At 45.8% G+C, this 20,609-nt stretch overlaps 1 protein-coding gene across 44 annotated transcripts in view; it reads right to left on the reverse strand.

Moving 5' to 3' along the window:
• The window catches only part of TRERF1 (transcriptional regulating factor 1), a 292,890-nt gene that overhangs the window by 169,474 nt on the left and 102,807 nt on the right, over nt 1-20,609 (reverse strand). For 2 of the 44 annotated variants that reach the window (XM_063633065.1, XM_055264112.2), the window contains exon 1: nt 1,007-1,156. The exons of the other annotated variants lie outside the window; for them this stretch is intronic. The gene's annotated coding sequence lies outside the window, so the exon portion shown is untranslated. Of the gene's footprint in view, nt 1-1,006; nt 1,157-20,609 lie in introns of those variants that run through there. 44 annotated transcript variants of the gene reach the window in all.

The following is a 20,609-nucleotide window of genomic DNA, read 5'->3' on the forward strand; positions in this document are numbered from 1 at the left end:
CACTGGTTTCTTCCAGAAAGATGGATGTTTTTATTTTCTTCTCTATGATTTCCTATATGTTCCAACTTATTTCTGTAACAGGTTGCTTTTATGACCATACAACAGTAAACAGACCAGATTTTTAAATCTGGATTTTCAAAGCCTGAGAAGACTAACTACAAAGAATCAGTGAGGTGACGCCCAGGAAGGCACCCCTCTAGGGTGAAGGTCCGGGTGCTCAGGCCTCTGATACTTTCCCCATATACTCCAAAGAGACAAGCCAGGTCACCCCCAAACTCCAACTCTCCCCCCACCACACACTAACAACAGCACATCCCTCCATACCAATCCCGTGCCTCCTCCGTCAGCAGGCTATCCTGTCTACACCCTCCCCTGATCAACACCCACCTTGGCGGGGGGCAAGGCTTGGAAGGCACAGCAGAGAAGCCAGGCACAGCCAGTAATTCATGAGCACCCTCCATGTGCTGTGCAGTAAGCCGGGGCTTCACATACAGGACTGCAGATGTACACATTCATTCTAATACCTAGTCCTTGCTTCCAACACTTTCCAGAGAGGAGACTGAAGTTCAGAAACAATATCCAGGCTCACTCAGCTAGCGAGTGCCCAGGATTGGGAACAAAAACCAAGTCTAACCAGAATTGGTCTATAGATGCTTAAGAGACTTGCCCAACAACTGCACTTGGCCATTAGGAAATGCAAAATAATAATAATACAGCAATACTAACGCAAAAAACATTTCAATTCAACTTTTCATTTATACTCAGGCTGAAAGTGAAATGCACCACCAGACCTGATGTGAGAATATAAAAATACAGATATTTAATCGTTTTAAAGGAAAGAAAAGGAAAGGGGGGGAAACCTCAGCTCTGTGCTCAACCCTCATTCAGTGAAGTAAAAATAAAAACCCAACCTCCCCCCAACACATTGTGCTTTAATGAAAGCACCAAGCCAATCTTCTTCACTACCGCCCACCACAGCCCACTTCGTTTAAATTTAGGCACCCACCAGGCAAACTGTACCCAGCCGCATTCTCTGAAATGAAGTCATAAAATTCTCATCTGTAACACCGGCACTTGTTCCCAGGAAAACAAGACAGGTGGGGTAGACAGGGCCAGCAACCTTCCGGGGAGTCCAGGCTGTGCCTCAGAAGAGCCCTTTGCAAAGAGTTGGTTCCGTGACCAGGCTCAGCCCACATGGGGCTGTGTGACCTTGTGACAGCCAACTTCCCCTCTACAAAGTCAGGGTGGACTAACTAAAAGGAGTGCTAAGGCCCATCTAAATGTACAGCTCTGTGGCTAAAGCCCAGATGCCCCAACCACCTCCCAACACCCAGAGAATGAACAGCAACCCAAGATGGGGGTAGAGCAGGGCTAAATTCGTTGGTGTGACCTGGGCTGCTGTCATTCTTAAGATCTGGCTCTTGCAGTATTCAGTTCTCAGGAAATGTCTGGCAACAGGAGGGGGACAGAGGATTGAGCCCGCAGGAAGGCTTTGGCAATGAAGGCTCTGTGGCCACCCTTTGGTCCCATTCAGGCAAGATCGGAGAGATTTTGCCCACTGGGACTCAACAAACTCTGAGTCCCTGATGCCATACCTGGCTTTGTAAGTGTGACTGGGTCAGAGAAGAGACCAAAGAGAGAAGCTACTAGCCAATGAAAACTCTCCTCAGTTTTCTGGATGAAACTGAGGCTTGAGGGGCCTACAAGCTAGCTGGATTTTTCTTCTAACAACCTAAAAATCCATGGATTTTTTTCCCAAGGTTCTCTTCCAGTGTTTCATGAGCATATCTAAGCCCTTACAGTAGGTCCATAATCACCCCTCAAGCAGAGGAATGAGACACCCTGGAAAAGGGGAATACAATTACCATTCACAACTCAAAGAGGAGCACGGCCTTAACAAATGCATAGCTCACACCTCCATACTACAGATGCCATCAAACTACCTCACACTCACTGAGACCTGTGGATTGACCACACTGTTCAACCAACATGTGATTCCAATTCCTGCAATCAGTGGACGAGCAACTGCCATCTGATCAATGGTCATGCACACGTGTATGTGTGCACACACACACAATTCTAGTCTTCCCCAGGCCCTGCCCCCCTTCACACCTGGAATGTCCCAAGCAGGTCTGTTCTCAGTTCCTCATCTTCTGAGCCACCCTCTAAGGACTCCATCAGCATCCAGTAGAAAATCAGAAAGGGTCAGAAAAAGGAGATGTAGAGGAAACTGGAGGGAAACTGATGGCCCCTGCACTCTGAAGCTCTCGTATGTGTGACTTTACTATCCAGCTTCAGGAGCTGAGAAATAAACCTCCCAGACCTCTCCCCTTGCTCTGACTGACTGAAAGAAGAACCCCCAATCTGGGCCCCCACCCCTCCTCCCACCATGGCCAACTCAAAGCCCAGAATGCCCCACCCTCCAAAGGTAGTACTTTGAAGGCAAATAAAAGTGAGATATGCATATTACACTAATTTATACAGTGCTAAATTTACCCAGCCCGTCTTCCCAAGAGGGTGAAATGATAGAGAATAATAAATATTTTTTATTATAAAAGTAAATACAGTACTTTTATAGTAAAATACTTTTATTGTAAAAGTATGGCTGATGCAGATAGTAGGGAAGATCACGAACTCTGAAATCAGGATCTGGATTCAAATATAGACCCTCTCACTTAGTAGCTGTGTGACCTCAGGCAAGTTACTCAACCTCTTTGAGATTTCTTGTCTGTACAAGGTGTATTATAAGAGATAACATATATAACTTGGGATTTATTCATTCGTTTCCACAATGAAACCCACAAACTGTTTTCCTCAGCTGCCTGGGATAGTGGGAGGAGAATTACAAGTACCCCAAGAACTAGAAGGACCCAGACTTCAGAAGCAGAGTAAGAACGACAAGCCAGGCACATCAGTCCCCTACCCTATCTAGGCCCCTGTACACACCCATACACACGCCCTGCAGGAGGCGCTGCGGCCCTCACCCACAAACCCCCTTGGGCCACCCTTGCAGACAAGGAACACTGCAGAAACGATCTAGGCATCTGGTTTTCAAACTTTTTTTAGCAGCAGAATCACAGACCCCAATATAGAGAACAGAGATAAAAGGCAAGATGCTCTCAGAGCAGTGGATTCTAAGATTAACTGATCTGCAGCCCTGGAAGAAACTTACAAACTAAAATTACACTGTAACAGAGAAGGGGGAGAAAGAAAGGAGAGGAAGGAGACAGAGGGCATCATCGGAGTATGGAGACAAGAAATTCGATGTGTAACTGGGTTGGGACCTCATGAGGATTACATCTCATTTGTGAGACAAAAACCAACAGCCTCAGGCACTTTCCCCAGAAAGTATTCTCTATACAAACCCCTGGTTAGAGGGGTCAAATGACAGGACACAGGCACTGTCGGGATGTACTATAGAATGGCAATATTATATCATTGATTAATATTGATTAAGATATTATTCAATATTGAATTACTGATTAAGATTCAAACACTCACTCTACTCCCTGAATGGCTTTCACCTGCCTAACAAAATCCCCTATGTCCCAAGACATCTTCTGGGAAAATAGATACAAAATGCCCAATGCCTTTGCCCCCAGGAAATGCCACCTCCTATTCAGCCACCACTCCTCACCTCACTCATCCTCGTTGTTTGTCTTTTCAGGTTTCATGGACAGCATTTGTTTTCCAATAAAAACCCCACTCTATTAAACAGAAGGACACCCAGCCAATTGTGCCAGCTCAGAAGCTTGTCTCCATCAGAAGTGCATTAACAACCCACTCAAGCGAAGTGTATGACTTGCTAGTTTGGGCAGGTCATAGGTCAGAAGATACCTGCTCTTAGAGAAATAATATATACAGCAATCGTCTGATAAACCAGCCAAAGACCAACATTACGGAGGAGTGGCACTGTGGAGGGTCCTCCAGAAAGCATGGCCAAAATAGAATATTCCTTCCACTCATTGCAGAAAGTCTGAGTGATGTGAGTTAAGACAGCAAAATATTTTCACAAGCATTCCCGCCGGTCAGAAGCCAACTCCACTTTGCAACCTGAATCCTATATTATTATTTGGGAATGACTGTTTAGCATCAGTGATTCCCAAGAAGAAGGTGATAAGTCAGTAGGATAGGAAGGGCAGGGGCCCTGAAGTCAGAGTCCTGAGTTCAAATCCCAGCTCCAGCACTTGCTAGCTGTGTGCCCTTGATTAGATGATGTATGCAGACTGGATAAACGTACACAAAATATTCAATAAATACCAGCCCTTTCCTAATGCCTTCCTTCAGCTCCAACCCTACCCCCAAATTGAAGCAGGTCTGAATATTTTGCAAAACCATTATAGGGCATGTACCATTTAAACCAGGACAGAATCACCTCTGTGTTTGTGCAGTATGGTAATAAGGAATCCAGAGTGTGGCCATCACATGCCCTTGGTCCTTATTTTCCTAAGCACCTTTCCATAATTCTATTCTATAACCCAGGGCCAAAATTCTATTCATCCTTCAAAACTCAGATCCAATGCCATCTTTGCATCTCTCAACAAAAATTAACCCCCCGCTTCCACTACGCCATTTTGCCTGTATGCTTATTACAGTGCTTACTTTGTTCTCCTTGGTATTACAGTTATGTTATGGTTCCGCCCCTCCAACTCCAAAGAAAAGACTCTCCAGAAGTGTGATCTTGTCTCTCTCATTCCCCAAACCTTCTGGGCCTGGCACATTGCCTTGTGCATGGCAGATCAAGAAAGATTTTGGATGAACAGATGAATAAATGGATAGATGGATGGATGGGTGGTCAGATGGACGAATGTATGGGGAAGGAATCCATTCAAGATTGTCATGACACCATGTAAAATGCATGATCAAAGCAATTCTGTAGTGAGAGCTCATCTTAAGTAAGCCAATGAAACTACAAGGAGATCATGCACTGCTAGGGAGACCATCCCACAGGTAACACCAATGCTCTGGGGAGCAGCAGAAATACTGGCCTGGAACCTACATTGTGTAGGCCTGATTCAAGCCCTGATCCAGTGTGTACTTCAATCAATTCCCATCCCCTCTGTGGGCCTCAGTTTCTCCATCTCACCTCCTGCCGCCTGGAAAACACAGGGAGAGACTTAACCAGATGGAAGGAAGTCAGGCAGCATGGAGAGAAAATGCTACATAGTCCCCAGGGTTCAGTTTTATTTGCTAAATGGTTTTGTTGTTTGGTGACTTTTAAAAAGAAAACTCCAATGGAAGAGAAATGAAACAGAATGTACAGAATTTTTAAAAAATAAAACAAAAATCAGAAGGAAGTAGGTCCCTCTCATAGGTTTCTTATTAAACCAATACTGTAGTCAAATTATAGTAATGAGCTGGAGTTATCATTCCCTTTACAGACAAAAACACACTAAACCTAAAATGACCAAAGAGAAAGTATAGGCCCCACAACACTAAATTCCACCCTAGAGCTCCCTTGACAGTGAAATCGTTCCCGACTACCAAGCGAGGGACCTGGGGGTCTCCAGGTATCTGCTTGCATGAAAGGAAGAGGCCCTCCTGAATGGAAGCCAACACCCAAATGCCAGCACACAACCAGGAAAGAACCCAGACCTTGGAGTGGCTGCAGCGCTGGGGTCCCTGGCCAACGCAGTCCTGGTGTAGCTTTGTATCTAAAACACTGGAGCAAGCAAGTTCTTCCAGTTTTAAGGCTTTAGAAAAGTCACATGCATTGCTGTAGTCTGTTCCGGGCCTAATGCTGATTTGAAGTAACCGGAACTTGACCATGGGGACGGAGAGGGAGTAGGGAGGAGAGAAGACCTCCAGTGGGTCATTGAGACTAGAACTGTGGCATTCTGAACATGTCTGGTAGTAACTGAATGCTCTGGGAACAGAGGCCAGCTTCTCTACCCTAGTTTCTGATTCCCATCCATCCCCCATGGTCAGATACTCTATGGTGTGGTAGTGAATGGAGAAAGTCACTTTTGTTGCCCACCATTAATCCACACTCTTTCTCTTCTCCAAGAGGGTCCCACAGGACCTCAAATAGATGGAATTCTTGTATTAGAACATTCTGGTATTCCAGGAGTCAGTATGAGGCTGTGGAAAGAGCATACTCTTTGGAATCAGAATTGTGTTAGAATCCTGATTGTCACTCAACGGAACACACCCCAGAGGAAAACCTGCTTTCACTGGATCCAGTCGTCTCCAAAGAGGAGTCAAAGGACCTGCATCTTTTGTGTGGAGAAAAATACTCCTGGTCCCAGTCACAGACCATAACCCTAACCTCAGCCAGCTACACCCTAAACGCAGCACCACTACTACACAATGGAGAACCAAGCACGGGGGTCTGGTACGGCTCCATGTGATACAACCCAAATGACAGCTGATGACAGCTGCGCAGCCCAGCACGCAAACACATGCCAAGAAGGAGGAGTAAGGCAGCTAAAGAATAACAAATGTAACTATCCTGTGGGGTGGGGTGGGGGCAGCAGTTTCACCCCGTCTCACTGTGAGGGGCTTTCCTTTGGCACTTCATTCATTCACGATTGCTTGACACTGGCTTGCTTATTGGGGGTACGCCTGGGGATGCAGTTGCAAACAAAACACAACCTTCTCCCAACCCCAATCACCCACGACCACCAGGGCCCGTGCCCTTAGAAGGGCAGTAAACACTGGCTGGAGGAACAGCAGCATCCTTGTGAGACTGTGGGTTCCAGAAGCAAGGGGGCTCCACTCTAGGACAATCACCTCCCCACAAAGCTGGGGATGGGAGAAGACGAGGACTCACGGAGAAGACACCAGCAATAAAAAAGGAGGCAGGCGTAAGGGGTGTCCAGCCATGGCAACCATTATCCTGAATGTCCCCAAAGTCCCAATGTCAAATAGTCTGTCACCACCACCCCCATAAACACTGGCTGCGTCCCAGACAGCACCACATTTCAGAATCTCAAATAGATGTTCTTGACAGGTCTTGCTCCCAAGGAAGACACAAGATTGTCTAGGAGACCCAAGTCCCAACTGGGGCCTTGGAAAGGACAGAATTCACCACCTCCTCTCCTTCACAGGCCAGAGAAAGGTGGAGGGGTGTGAACTAAACTGCAGGGGCCCCTGGCCATCCTCCCAATGCACCAGAAAAGCACGGCCCTGTCAAAGCATCTGGGGCCAATCATTCGAGAAGCCTTTGAAGAGGAGGGCACAGGCCACAGAGGGTGGGAAGGGCAGGTATTCTATGGGGGCCAGCAGCAAATACCTCAGTGGAGAGGCAGCAACCAGCCAAATGAGTACAGAGGCCAATCTGAGATACTGAATTAATTACCATAAAAAACCAGGCCATCAACTACCAGTTACCCAGAAGGACTATCTCAACACCCTTCTTTTCACCAAAGGCTCCCTCCACCATCCGTGCTCTCAAAATAAAAGATTCACAACACTTCTCATCATTACAATTAACACCTTTTCAGCCCTACTATGCTATAGGCCTACACTAGGTACTTTAAATATCTCATCAAATCCTTATAACCACCCAATTGAGGAAAATTGTTATTATCTCCATTTTACAGATGAGGTAACTGAGGCCAAGAGGCTACATAACTTAACCAGAGCTCCAAGGCACAGATAAGCATACGGACATGCACAAAAAGATTTTATCCACCCCACCAGATTTGAAACTCCATGAGACCCCCAGGCCCTGCCACAGAGCCCACTTGCAGAGAACCTAGCTCCCAGCTTGGTGCCAGCATGTACAGGGCCCTCCATGGGTACCTCTCCAGCCACTTACCACCCTCCACACCCTGCCTGACCCCGCCCCACCTGCAAGAGGGAACATGCTGTGCCTGGGAGTCTTGTCTTTTCGGTTCTTCACAACTGAGTTCATCCTCAAAGACTGAAATGCCTCAAGCCCTGTGTACCACTGGAGACCAAATGGAATTTCACGGATTCATTTCTTGAAAAGAAAACCATCACCTGCAGGCAGAGAGGAGCCAACTACATTTCTACTTAAGGAAAAAGGTCTCGGGCTTTGAAGCATTCCTCTCAGTGGCCGATAATGAAGAAATAAGAGTGGGTCCTTTTATTAAAAATTAATATTTTACATAAAAACAAAATAGACGCAACATAAACCTCTGGTCTAGAAGCAAGTAAACACCAATTTGCACAGACTTGTTTAGTTGGCTCCAAAATGTGCTTTCCACTGTTTGGAGACCAAAATTAACTTCCAGTAGTAAATTTAGGAATGAAGAAGTTAAGATGGCTATGGACCCTCACCCAAGACCTCGGTACTACTTGGGACCACCAAAAGGATTTTCTATGTCTTTTTAGACCCCTGAGGCTGGGTTGCCTGTATTGAAGAGGGCCCTGTCAGTCCCAACTGGCATGCATCTGCCGGGCATCTGAAAGCTTTACAGTAAATGGTGACTCATCTATTGCAGCCACCATAGGTACCGCTAATGTAATAAGCCGAAGTTTGTTCCATCCACATGAAAGAGAAACACTGGGTGCAGGGCTGTGAGTCTGACTCAAACTGAGACCCCTGTTCACCGCTACTCGTCAGCATCTAGCTGCAACTCAAACTGTAATTACCCAGCTCTTAGGGACTGAAGGCAGGAGGAAGGGGGGTTTCTAAGGAAGGGTCACATCCATAAACACAGAACTCACTTCTTATAAGTCATTTCTTTTGTTATCGTTGTTTATTTGGTTATTACCAAATGTCTACCCTTCTGAATTCTTATAAAGTCATTTCTTATCAAGCTAAGTCTCCCCATGTGGTCACTTACTCAACAAATAGTAACGGAGCACCTACTACATCAGACACTATGCTAAGTGCCAGATACACAAAGGTGAGCAAAACAAGATCGAATGCTGCCCTCACGGAGATTCTAAGTCCGGACTAGCTGCTTTACATACCTTTTCTCATTTAATAGATCTATCTTACAGATGGGAAAACTGACGCCAGGGGAGGTCAGGGAAGTCACCCAGGGTCGCACATTAATTAAGTGGGGAGCCTGGACTCACATCCACTTCTGTGGCACCCTGAAGCTGAGGCTCTCAGCCACCAAGTTGCTGACAAAGAGAGAGGAGCAAGGTCCAGTCCCTGTTCTGAGGAAGCTGGAGCCTAGTTAGGGCAGGGACAATGAAGAAAGTATTGGGGTGAAAAAAAGAAAGTACTGGGGTGCTCGCAGAGAGGGAGAGGCTCACGAGACAGAGACAGCAAACCTCAGCTCGGGTAGATTCTGGACATCTTCCCCAAAAGAGGCCACGAAAGTGGGAGGGAAATAAGGCCCAAAAAAGCAGGTAAAAACGAGGCTGGTGCTAGGTTGCCTCCCAAAAATTCATGGCCACCTGGAACCTTAGAATGTGATTTTATTTGGAAATAGGGTCTTTGTAGACATAGTTAGTTAAGATGAGGTTATACTCATCTTACGCTCACCTAATCCAATGACTGGTGCCCTTATTTATAAAAAGAGAAAATAGCGACACACACACTCACGGAGAATGCCATGTGACAATGGAGACAGGGATTGCAGTGACGTTGCTACAAGCCAAGAAACACCCAGGATCGCCAGCAGCCACCAGGAGCCAGGAGAGAGGCACAGAGCAGTTTCTCCCTCAGAGCCCCTGGATGGAACCAACCTTGCCAACACCTTGATTTCAAACTTCCAGAACTGCAAGAGCAGACATTTCTGTTGCTTTGAGTCATCCAGTCTGTAGTACTTTGTTTCAGCAGCCCTAGAAAGCTAAAACAAGGCAAGGTCCAGGCAGGCTGTGCACACTGTGTTAAGGAGTTTGTACTCCACCCTGCAGGTGTGGGGCAGATTGTAAGCAGCAGAATGGGATGCATTCCAGAGTGCATTTTGTAACTGGAGCTTATATCCTTCAAATCTATGGTCTCCAGTCCGAGAGCTGTTAGTGTCCTCCAGGGCTTCACTGTCCACTGTCCGTGCTTTCCCTGCCCACATTCTTCTTGCTGGGCTCATCCGCACTGACAGATTTGAAATTCTGTGAGACCCCCAGGCCCTGCCACAGAGCCCACGTGCAGAGAACCTAGCTCCCAACTTGGTGCCAGGCATGTACGGGGCACTCCGTGGGTGCCTCTCCAGCCACTCACCACTCTGCCTGACCCCACCCCACCTGCAAGACAGAACGTGCTGTGCCTGGGAGTCTTGAGTACTAGACTCAAGTACTAGAATCTGTTTGCAGATGGTGCCCGAATCCAGCCAGGACATTCTTCTGAGCAGATGCCTCTAACTGTAGTTCTTATGGGTTTCTCAAGCTCAACATGTCAAAAGGTAATCCCAGCTCAACATCTTTCACCTTATTTCTCTTGGGTTCCTCCTCATCTTTGTCAGTGGTGCCACCAAGCATCCAGTAACATGCTAAAAGCTGGGGGTCACCGTAGACTCCCTTGCACACCTCCACATCCAGGGAACTACAAAATTATCTCTCCATTCTAGTCCCACTTTTTCACTCCATAGCACAATTCTAATGATTTCCTCTCTGGATTCTGGCTGTGGCCACATGATGCATTTTCATTCCTCTAAGACGCCCCCTTTTCTCCCCTACCCCCACCCCAATCCAGCCGTCTTGAATGTGAAGCCAATGCTGACTCCAAGAAGCACAGCTTTCAGAAAAGCTACCTCCAGCCCCACTGCACCCAGCCTGAGGGCCGCTGGTGATTCACAGGCCTTAACCCGGTCAGGAGCCCCACCCAACCTCATTTCCTTATCCTCTCACCCCGGCAGGATACTCTCCTCCTGCCTCTTGATCCTTCCCTCCAACTGCTCTCTGTGCTGATTCCTGTTTCCTATCAGAGCTAAGCAAGTGCAGAATCCAAGGCCCTAGGGAGCTAATACCTCAGGGCTGCTGCTTTCTCTTACTAGGAAACTCTCACTTTGGGTTTTCTTTGTATTCATCAAAAGTGCAGAACAGTTCTCATTTGCAGGACTAAGAGAATTCCTCTTGCCTAAGGGTGGGACAGGGAGATTGAAGGGTCACTAAAAGTTTTACATATTTAGTCAAAGCTAATATACCCACCCCCAGGCTACAGTCAGTAGATAGGTCAGTTTCTCAGGGGGCTGGATAGTGTTCAAAGTTGCAGACCAGTGTAACAGCAACCACCACTTACAGCTGTGCTCCAAAACTCTGGGTATTATTTAATCTTCACGGTAACCCTACCAACTAGGTGCTGTTATCACTGCAACTTTATAGACAGAAAAGTGAGGCATTAAGGGGTTAAGTACTCTGACTCAAAGTCTTACAATTGGGAAGGGAAAAGGCAGCAATTAAGGACCATCCCAGCTGTGTTCCAGTGAGGTCACTTACAAGGAAGGGAGGGAATTTGGTTCACACAGCCTTAAGATGCGAGGCCCCAGCACACGGGGTTATACTGATGTGTGCTCAGGGATGGAGACAGAATTTGAATCTCCTCCTGTGGGACTCTCTAGGCCTCCATTTCCTTATCTGAAAAACAAGAATGATTAGCCCCACCCAGAAGAGTTATTGGGAGGATTTAAATGAAATGATGTATGTTAAATTACAAAGCAAAATGCCTGGCACACAGAAGGTGTTTAATAAAGGTAAGCTGCTTCGAACTGAAAATAGACGGGTCTGGCGCGGTGGCTCACACCTGTAATCCCAGCACTTTGGGAGGCCGAGGTGGGCGGATCACCCGAGGTCAGGAATTCAAGACCAGCCTGGCCAACATGATGAAACCTTGTCTCTCAAACAAATACAAAAATTAGCCAGGCATGGTGATGCACATCTGTAGTACCAGCTACTTGGGAGGCTGAGGTGGGAGGACTGCTTGAGCCTGGGAGGTGGAAGTCGCAGTGAGCTGCGATCACACCATTGCTTTCTAGACTGGGCGATAGAGCCAGACCTTGTCTCAAAAAAAAAAAAAAAAAAAAAAAAAAAAAAAAAAAAAAATAGGGAAGGGGCAGAAGATCGAGACAGAGAGAAGCAGGCAGAGGGGGAAGCAACTACCTGCCCCGGTGGAGTACAGGGAAAGTGTTACTGACCCACCATGCAACAAAGCCCATGACATAGAAGCACCGTCGTTTCCAAGGGGCATGAATCCTTTGTGATCACAAAAATAACAAGAGCAGCAGCTAGTGTGTACAGAAGGCCTGGAAAGTTCCAAGCACTTTCCAGATAAAACTCAGTTAGTCCTCCTCATATCCCTAGGAGGTAAGTTAGTCATCCTCATTTTACAGAGGGAGAAACTGAGGCTCAGAAAAGTTGGCTGACTTGGTCACAGTTATGGAGGCTGACAGCTGTAAAGCTGGGACCTGGCCCCAGGTGACTAACTCCACGTCCTACATCCTATCAACTACTTCCCGAAAATCAGTCAGACACCCTTCTTGGTTCCTGACCTTCCTCTTCCCTCTTCATCTCAGAATCTTCTTGCCCTTCACCCTCTTCTCTTCTGCCCCTCTCCTCACTCCACGGAAGAAGATGAACTCTGGGCAGTGCCCATGACTCCTCTTGTTGAAAGGGCATTGGTACAGAGGAAGGACCACAGGCAGAGCAGGCAGAGGCCTCTGTCCTGGACCCAAGTCAGCCCAGAAAGGAGCTCACACCCCAGTCCCTGCACATCCCAGTTCCCTCAGCTCACAGGTTGCAATCAGGCTCCAATGAGGTAACAGACCTGGGTATGTCCAGTATATCCTAGACGAGTGCTCAAATCTACCTAATGTCTTCTGGAACCTTCCTCAACAAATGCCGCCTCTCTCAGGCATCCCCCATACTGCATCTTGCCCAGTCACTAGCCCCTTGCCCTGAGTGGCCCCAATGTCCCTCGTCTTAAAAACAGCATCCCTGGCCTTGCTGCCTTCTCATGACACTTACCCCCCAACCCCCCTCCTCCCCGGCCTTTGCAGGGATTTGTGTAACCACTCCCTCTGGATGTACAAGCTCCCCAAAGGCAGGGACAATAATCCACATTCCCTATGGGATCCTGCATTGTGTCTGTTTTGGCATGCATCCAGGAGAAACCTTGACAAATAGTAATTGAAAAGCACAAAGAACATTTAAGCATGACATCTTAGGTCATTCTCACAACAAACCAGGGAGACACAGAGGTTATTCCCACTTCAACATGAGGAAACTGGGGCTTGGGCTAAGAAGCTCAAGGTCATCTAGCTCCCAAGTAAAGGAGCTCAACACTAGAATTCATTAGTTATGCCCCAAAGTGTCTTAAACACACCAGATAAGTGGCTGGCTTCCTTTCTTTCCTGCTTTTTCCACAAACCAGGCTTACAAAAAGTTTCAACTTCATGGTAAATCTAAGTCTGCTCAACAAAATGCTCTCTTTAAGTCTCTGTCTTCTCCTCTTAGGCCACATCTCCAGATCTGAAATGGAAAGGGCACATATTTATTTGCTGGGGGCTGCAGTCTCTTTTCACCGTTATTCGCAATGACTCTGTTGGCTGCCCTGTTTGGGGCTGTGTTCGTCTGTCTGCCCGTCTCTGTTGTCACGCTAGTCCTGGATCTGCCCCCAAACTACAGACATTCTGCAGAGATGGGACAAAATGAGGGAGAGCAGGCAAGGGGCTCCAGGACTCCATAAAACCCGCTCGACAAAGAGAATGCTTGCTCGGAAGCCAAGAACTCCTGTGATCTAATTTGTGGGTGTCACCATTACCTCCTCTCAGGGTGGAGACTGGAAGCTTGAGAAGACAGATGTGACTTGTCCAAAAACCACATGGTAACGTAGTGACTCAAATCCAGCTCCATGTGGATGACTTCCCAGTGCCGTCTCTCCACCGCAACACATTTCCTCTTTTTACTACAGAATTTCCCCCCTCTTTTCTTCTTTTAAAAACCAACATCCCATGACATATTTACAATTTTACACAGAAAAAAAAAAAACCTAATCAAAAGTACATCAAATAAGCCCTATACGTGTCCAGATTCTTACGGACGTGTGCGCACAGATATTGACCAGGTCATCATCAGCACAGGTAAGTGATTCCATATTCTTGTCCCACTTAACCTTGCTCTGTCTATCTCGTATCAAGTGTTTAAGTTCTCCACTGTATTGTTTTCAGAGCATTTGCTTAACTATTCCCTCATTACCTGCATTTGGATTATTTCCAGTTTTTTTTGCCATCTTTGGATAAGTGGCTTTCCTTCCTCTTGGGATTATTTCTATGGGACTTATTCCTAAAGTAAAAATGCTGGTCAAAAGGTAGGAACAGAACCATGGCTCCTGTGGCCCATTGTCCAGCGTCACAATGCTCTCCAGAAAACCAGCTCCATGTGCAGCAACATTAGTGGGACTCTGTTTTCCTTCCCACAGGCCTCAAGAGTGGGTTTTATAAATTTAATCTATTTCTGGCTAATATGACAAGCCAACTGAACTACTACCTCAGAGCCGGCTTAACCTACATTTCTTTTGTGTTTAGATAGCTAAACACTTTGGCTGCGTGTGGTCCCTCATGCCTGTAATTCCAGCACTTTGGGAGGCCAAGGCAGGAGGATCACTTGTGTCCAGGAGTTCAAGACCAGCCTGGGCAACACAACAAGACCCCTATCTCTGCAAAAAATCAAAAATTATCCAGGCACCATGGTAAGTTCCAGCTACTTGGGAGGCTGAAGCCAGAGGATTGCTTGAGCCCAGGAGGTCGAGGCTGCAGTGAGCCATGATTGCACCACTGCACTCCAGCCTGGGTGACAGGGCAAGACCCTGTCTCAAAAAAAAAAAAAAAAAAAAAAAAAAAGAGAAAGAAAGAAAAAAGAAAAGAAAAGAAAGTGAAACACCTTTGTATCCCTCAGTTTATGATCCAGGCTTCATACAAAATGATGTGTTCCTATGCCTGGGTGATTTCACCAATATAGTCTAAGTATTTGCCTTAAAGATCTTCATCAGTTCTGTGCTTAACTTTGATAACGTGTCTTATCCATTGGTTTATTACAACTGTTTCCCTCTTCCATTAACTTCGCCATATATATATATATATATATATATATATATATATATATATATTTCTATTTTTTTTTTTTTTTTTTTTTAGAGAGGGTCTCACTCTGTTGCCCAGGCTGGAGTGCAGTGGTGCAATCTCGGCTCACTGCAACCTCTGCCTCCCGTGTTCAAGCGATTTTCCTGCCTCAACCTCCCGAGTAGCTGGGATTACAGACACGTGCCAACACACCCAGCTAATTTTGTATCTTTAGGAGAGATGGGGTTTTGCCATGTTGGCCAGGCTGATCTCCAACTCCTGACTTCAGGTGATCCACCCACCTTGGCCTCCCAAAGTGCTGGGATTACAGGCATAAGCCACCGCACCCCGACATCCTTTAATATGATTTTATTATTTTTATCTTATAGATTTTATTCCTTTACAGTTGAACACATCTCATTCCATTAATGATCATTTTTATGGAATTTTCAAACACATTTGCTCTCGAGGATAAAAATACCACCTGCCTCCTCTGAGTTTTAAGAGTTTGTAAAACTAACTTTTTAATACATCTAAAATTTATAACATATGATGTGAGATATAAATCTGAGTTCATTTTCTCCACATTGTTATCTAGTTTTTCCCAAGAGCCATTTACTGTAAAATTATTTCTTTCACTATTGTTTGCCTCTCCAAATTTGTCATATATAAATGTCTTCCAGGTCAGGTGCAGTGGCTCATGCCTGTAATCCCAACAATTCGGGAGGCTGAAGCAGGAGGATCACTTGAGCCCAGGAGTTCAAGACCATCCCAGGCAACTTGACAAAACTCTGTCTCTACAAAAAATTAGCTGGGCATGGTGGTGCACACCTGTAGTCCCAGCTACTCAAGAGGCTGAGGTGGGAAGATTGCCTGAGCCCAGGAAGTTGAGGCTGCAGTGAGCCGTGATCACGCCATTGCACTCCAGCCTGGGTGCTGTGAGACCCAGTCTCAAAATAAATAAATAAATGTCTTCCATTCATTTAGATCTATTTATTGTACTGATCTTCCATTTTCCTACTTTATCCTACTATTGTACAATTTTAATAACTACTGCTTGCATGCCTTGTTTGCTTAGAGAAGTCCTGCTCCTAAAAGATTTTCAAAACATCCTTTGATATGCATGTCCACTAATTTTTCCTGATTATTATTATAATTATCATGTTCCTGCGTTATGAAGTATTTCATTGGAATTTTAAATGCCAAAAGGGCACGAAATCTAGGCATAAACTTTGGAATGCTGACCCTTTAATGCTTTAATTTCTGATCAGAAGCAGCCACGTAGGATTTTGTAATTTTCTTTGAACAGAAATTGTGTCATTTGCAAACAGCGATATTTTTATCTCTTCCTTCCCTATACCAATCCCTCTAGTTTCTCTTTGTTCCTATATTGTTATGACAAGCATCTGTTAAACTATGTTAAATAAGAGTAGAGATAAGGGGCATTTTGGTTTAGTTCCTGTTTTTCAGGGCACACTTCTAGTATTTCCCCACTCTGTATCTGCAGCCCCTGTGTAAGGATTGCTACATGGTTATACACAAGCAGGCTCTTTATCCTACATAGGGGTAAATCCCCCAACACACCTATTTTTTACTCTTCTGATGCTTTATAATGCATATGTAATTATTTCCAGTATTTTTCTACATCCACTGAGACCAAATTCATTCATCCATCAAATATTTGTTGACTGATTATATTTTAGGCACCGTGCTAAAAGGTATTCCGATTTTTATGATTTCTTTCTACTAATATTGGTCTCTCTGTGTTGAATCAGACCTATATTCCTGAGATGAGCCTTGCTTGGTCATTTTTCAAGACTCTTTTTTTTGAGACAGGGTCTCACTCTGTCACCCAAGCTGGAGTGCTGTGACACGATCAGGGCTCACAGAGTCTCAGCCTCTGGGGCTCAAGCAATCCTCCCACCATGTGATTCCTCCCAAGTAGCTGGAATCACAGGTATGCACCACTGTGCCTGGCTAATTTTTTTTTTAACTTTCTATAGAGATGGGGTCTCACTATGTTGCCCAGGCTAGTCTAGAACTCCTGGACTCAAGCAATCCTCCCCTGTCAGGCTCCCAAAGTGCTGGGATTACGGGCATGAGCCACTGCACCCAATCTCAAGACTCATTTTTTAAAGAGCCCATTCAGTGACCATAAAATTCATCTGGAAAAATTAATAAAGAATACTGAGATATCAACCTCCAAAACCCAAATCAAATATCTCCTCTGTGAAGCCTTCCCAAACCTCACCTTTATTTTTTTACCCTCGCCTCTCTGAAGTAGAGTTGGAGGCTCCACAGTCCCCCCTCCCTCCATCACCACATTCATTTATCACAGGGACTGTAATGCAATCAATCAATGGCCATGTGTCTGATTCCCCTCAGGACTCAGTGCCCTGAGGACAGAGACATGGTATATCACCAGGGCTAACTACTATGGCTACTGGATGGTAGATGTGCAATAAACATTGCCTAGTTAGGTCATTCACCTATTTATTTATTCCACTGATGACTTTGCAGCTGTGTGTTTACATGAAATTGATCTGTAATTTCCTTCTTGGGATGAGCAGGGCATGGACAAGCCCACTTGGATCCAAGCACATACAGAGAAACTGTGGTCCAGTGGGCAGGCCTCCTGTCTGGAGAAATGCTGGCAATCTCCAGCTGGCTGGGCTCACAGGGACTGTGGGGAAGGGGACAGCCTAGAACAAAATTATGAATAGTCCCAATAAGTGGGCAAAGCTCTGTGATGGGGGAAGTCAGGATGGGCAACCCTCTGCAACTCAGGCATCAGGACATCTTTTGAAAGTTACTAAGGCTCCATCCATCTGGCTGGACTGGGCAAGACTCCAACCCCTGGGAGTAGGACTAGTGACGCCAGCTACTAGTTATCAATAAACACTGTGCACCAGTTCTATGACCACCCTGTCAGGTATATTCTATTGCTCCTGTCTCATACATAAAGAAACTGAGGCCCAGGAGGGTTAAGTAATTTACCCAGAATCACACAGCCAGTAAGCAGATGAGCTAGAATTCAAACCCATGTCTCCCCACCACACCTGGTTATCACTAACAAAGGGACAGGACAGGGTCTTGGTCCCAATTCGGGACCTGGATATCAGGCACGTTAGCAGAACAGGAACTAACACAGAAGCCTCTTAGAAGAACTGAGACTCAGAGAAGGAAACGGGACACAGGAACGAGGCAGGAGGCCCTGCCATGTCAGAGCCAGAATAGTGTCTGAGCCCAGAATCCTAGCCAGAAGGGATCTGAGTCTCCGTTTCCTCAGACCAGACATGACTATAAGAGCTGAGGGCAGGGCCTGGCTGAAGGAAACAACCCATGTGGCTGCCCTCAGCAGAGACAAGGGTCTGGATGGGTGTGCACCACTCAGCCCAACAGACCCCACAGAGAACCAACGTGTAGTGACACAGGCTTCCCACCACGGGCAACATCAGCTGCACTCAGAATGGGAGGGAGGCTGTGGAACATAGAGAATCTGACTTTAAATAAATGTCTGCAAATCTTGGCCTTTGCTTTCCTTATCTGTAAATGAACACGGCTGGACCAGATGGCTTCTGCAGACACTGTGGATTCTGTTTTTCATTTGGGGATTCTTTGCCTTAACAACACCAATTATTGGAATGTTTAAAAAAAATATTTTTTTTTTTTTTTTTTTTTTTGAGACGGAGTTTTGCTCTTGTTGCCCAGGCTGGAATGCAATGGTGCGATCTTGGCTCACCACAACCTCCGCCTCCTGGGTTCAAACAATTCTCCTGCCTCAGCCTCCCAAGTAGCTGGGATTACAGGCATGCACCACCATGCCTGGCTAATTTTGGTATTTTTAGTAGAGACAGGGTTTCTCCATGTTAGTCAGGCTGGTCTCGAACTCCCGACCTCAGGTGATCCGCCCACTTCGGCCTCCCAAAGTGCTGGGATTACAGGTGTGAGCCACTGCGCCCAGCCTAAAAACATCTTTAAAAATATTTTCTGGTGCTCTACATGTTCAGAGAAATTTCTTTAGTAATGAAATGATTCCTAAAAGTACAGTCTTAACAGCACCATTTAAATCAGGGGTCCTATGTATGGTCATAACTAGCTAGGCTTTAGGAGGCTTGCAGCTCACACAGGCGAAATAAAAACTAGGAGTTTGGTGTGCATGAATACAAAAGTGGGGAATGTTTCTGAAGAGAAAGTCCATGGCCTCCATCATATTCCCAAAGAAGTCTGTCAGCCACCAAAAATGTTAAGAACAACTAACTGATCCAAATGGACCTACAAAGTCAGCTCAGTGGTGGGCATGATGGCTCATGCCTGTAATCCCAGCACTTTGGGAAGTTGAGGCAGGAGGATCACTTGAGGACAGGAGTTCAAGATCAGCCTGTCAGCCTGGGAAACATGGTGAGATGCTTGTCTCTACAAAAAAAAAATTAATTAAAAAAAGTTTGCCAGACATGACGGCCATGTGTCTGTCATCCCAGCTACTAGGGAGGCTGAGGTGGGAGGATCACTTGAACCCAGGAGTCTGAAGCTGTGAGGAGTCAGAGTCGGTGAACTACAGCTGTGCCACTGTACTCCAATCTGGGTGACAGGGTGGGGCCCTGTGTCAAAAATAAATAAAAATAAAAGAAAACAACTCAGCTAAATCAGTGGAGGCTAGGACAGCAATGCTTAGCCAAAGCAGTCAGCTCAACCGACCAAATGTGCCCAAAGAAATTTTGTAGCCACAAACCCTCTTCTACCCTCTCGGACCATCTAGAAAGAATATGGCCACTAATGAAGCCAAAAAAAGTGATTGGGTGGGTCAGGGCATCTCATCTCCACCACTTTAATAGAAAACAGGATGAATTTCATTGCAATAGTTAGAAGTATCATCTTTATAACGGTTGGTGGATTCATTCAATACTGGATACTTGGGTCCTCAGTGCCCTAGTATCAGTGGAGGAACAGGTATCATTTTCTCTACTTTCTCACTCACCAAAGGTAGACCCCACCTGGAGCTGGTTAGAAATGCATCTGGGGCCTCATTCGCACTTGCTGGATCAGAATCTGCATTTTTTTTTTTTTTTTCGGAGACAGAGTCTTACTCTGTCACCAGGCTGGAGTGCAGAAGCACAACCTCAGCTCACTGGAACCTCCGCCTCCCAGGTTCAAGTGATTCTTTTGCCTCAGCCTCCTGAGTAGCTGGGACTATAGGCACACACCACCATGCCCAGCTAATTTTTTGTATTTTTAGTAGAGACGGGGTTTCACCATGTTGGCCAGGATGGTCTTAATCTCTTGACCTCGTGATCTGCCTGCCTCGGCCTCCCAAAGTGTTGGGATTACAGGCGTGGGCCACTGTGGCCGGCCCAGAATCTGCATTTTAACAAGAGCTCTAGACCCAAGGAGCTTCATGTGCACCTTGAAGTTTGAGAAGCACTGCTGCGCTTGCGTTAGCCAAAATTTACGTAAGAAAAAAATGAAAGATAAAAGAAAAATTAAAAGTGAAAATACAAGTAACAAGAATGTGAGCAAATGTCAGGGAAGAGAAGGAAAGCCAAAAGTGGGCCCTTTGGGGAAAAAAATTTTTCATGAAATTAATAAACCATGGGCCCAATTAATTTCAAAGGAATAAACTGGAAAAGTTAGAAAAGAAACACAAAGACCCAATAAAAGTGCCACTGATACAAGGAATTTTATGTGCAATCT

The sequence above is a fragment of the Symphalangus syndactylus genome, chromosome 23 (assembly GCF_028878055.3).
Source record: "Symphalangus syndactylus isolate Jambi chromosome 23, NHGRI_mSymSyn1-v2.1_pri, whole genome shotgun sequence".
NCBI classification, from domain to species: domain Eukaryota; kingdom Metazoa; phylum Chordata; class Mammalia; order Primates; family Hylobatidae; genus Symphalangus; species Symphalangus syndactylus.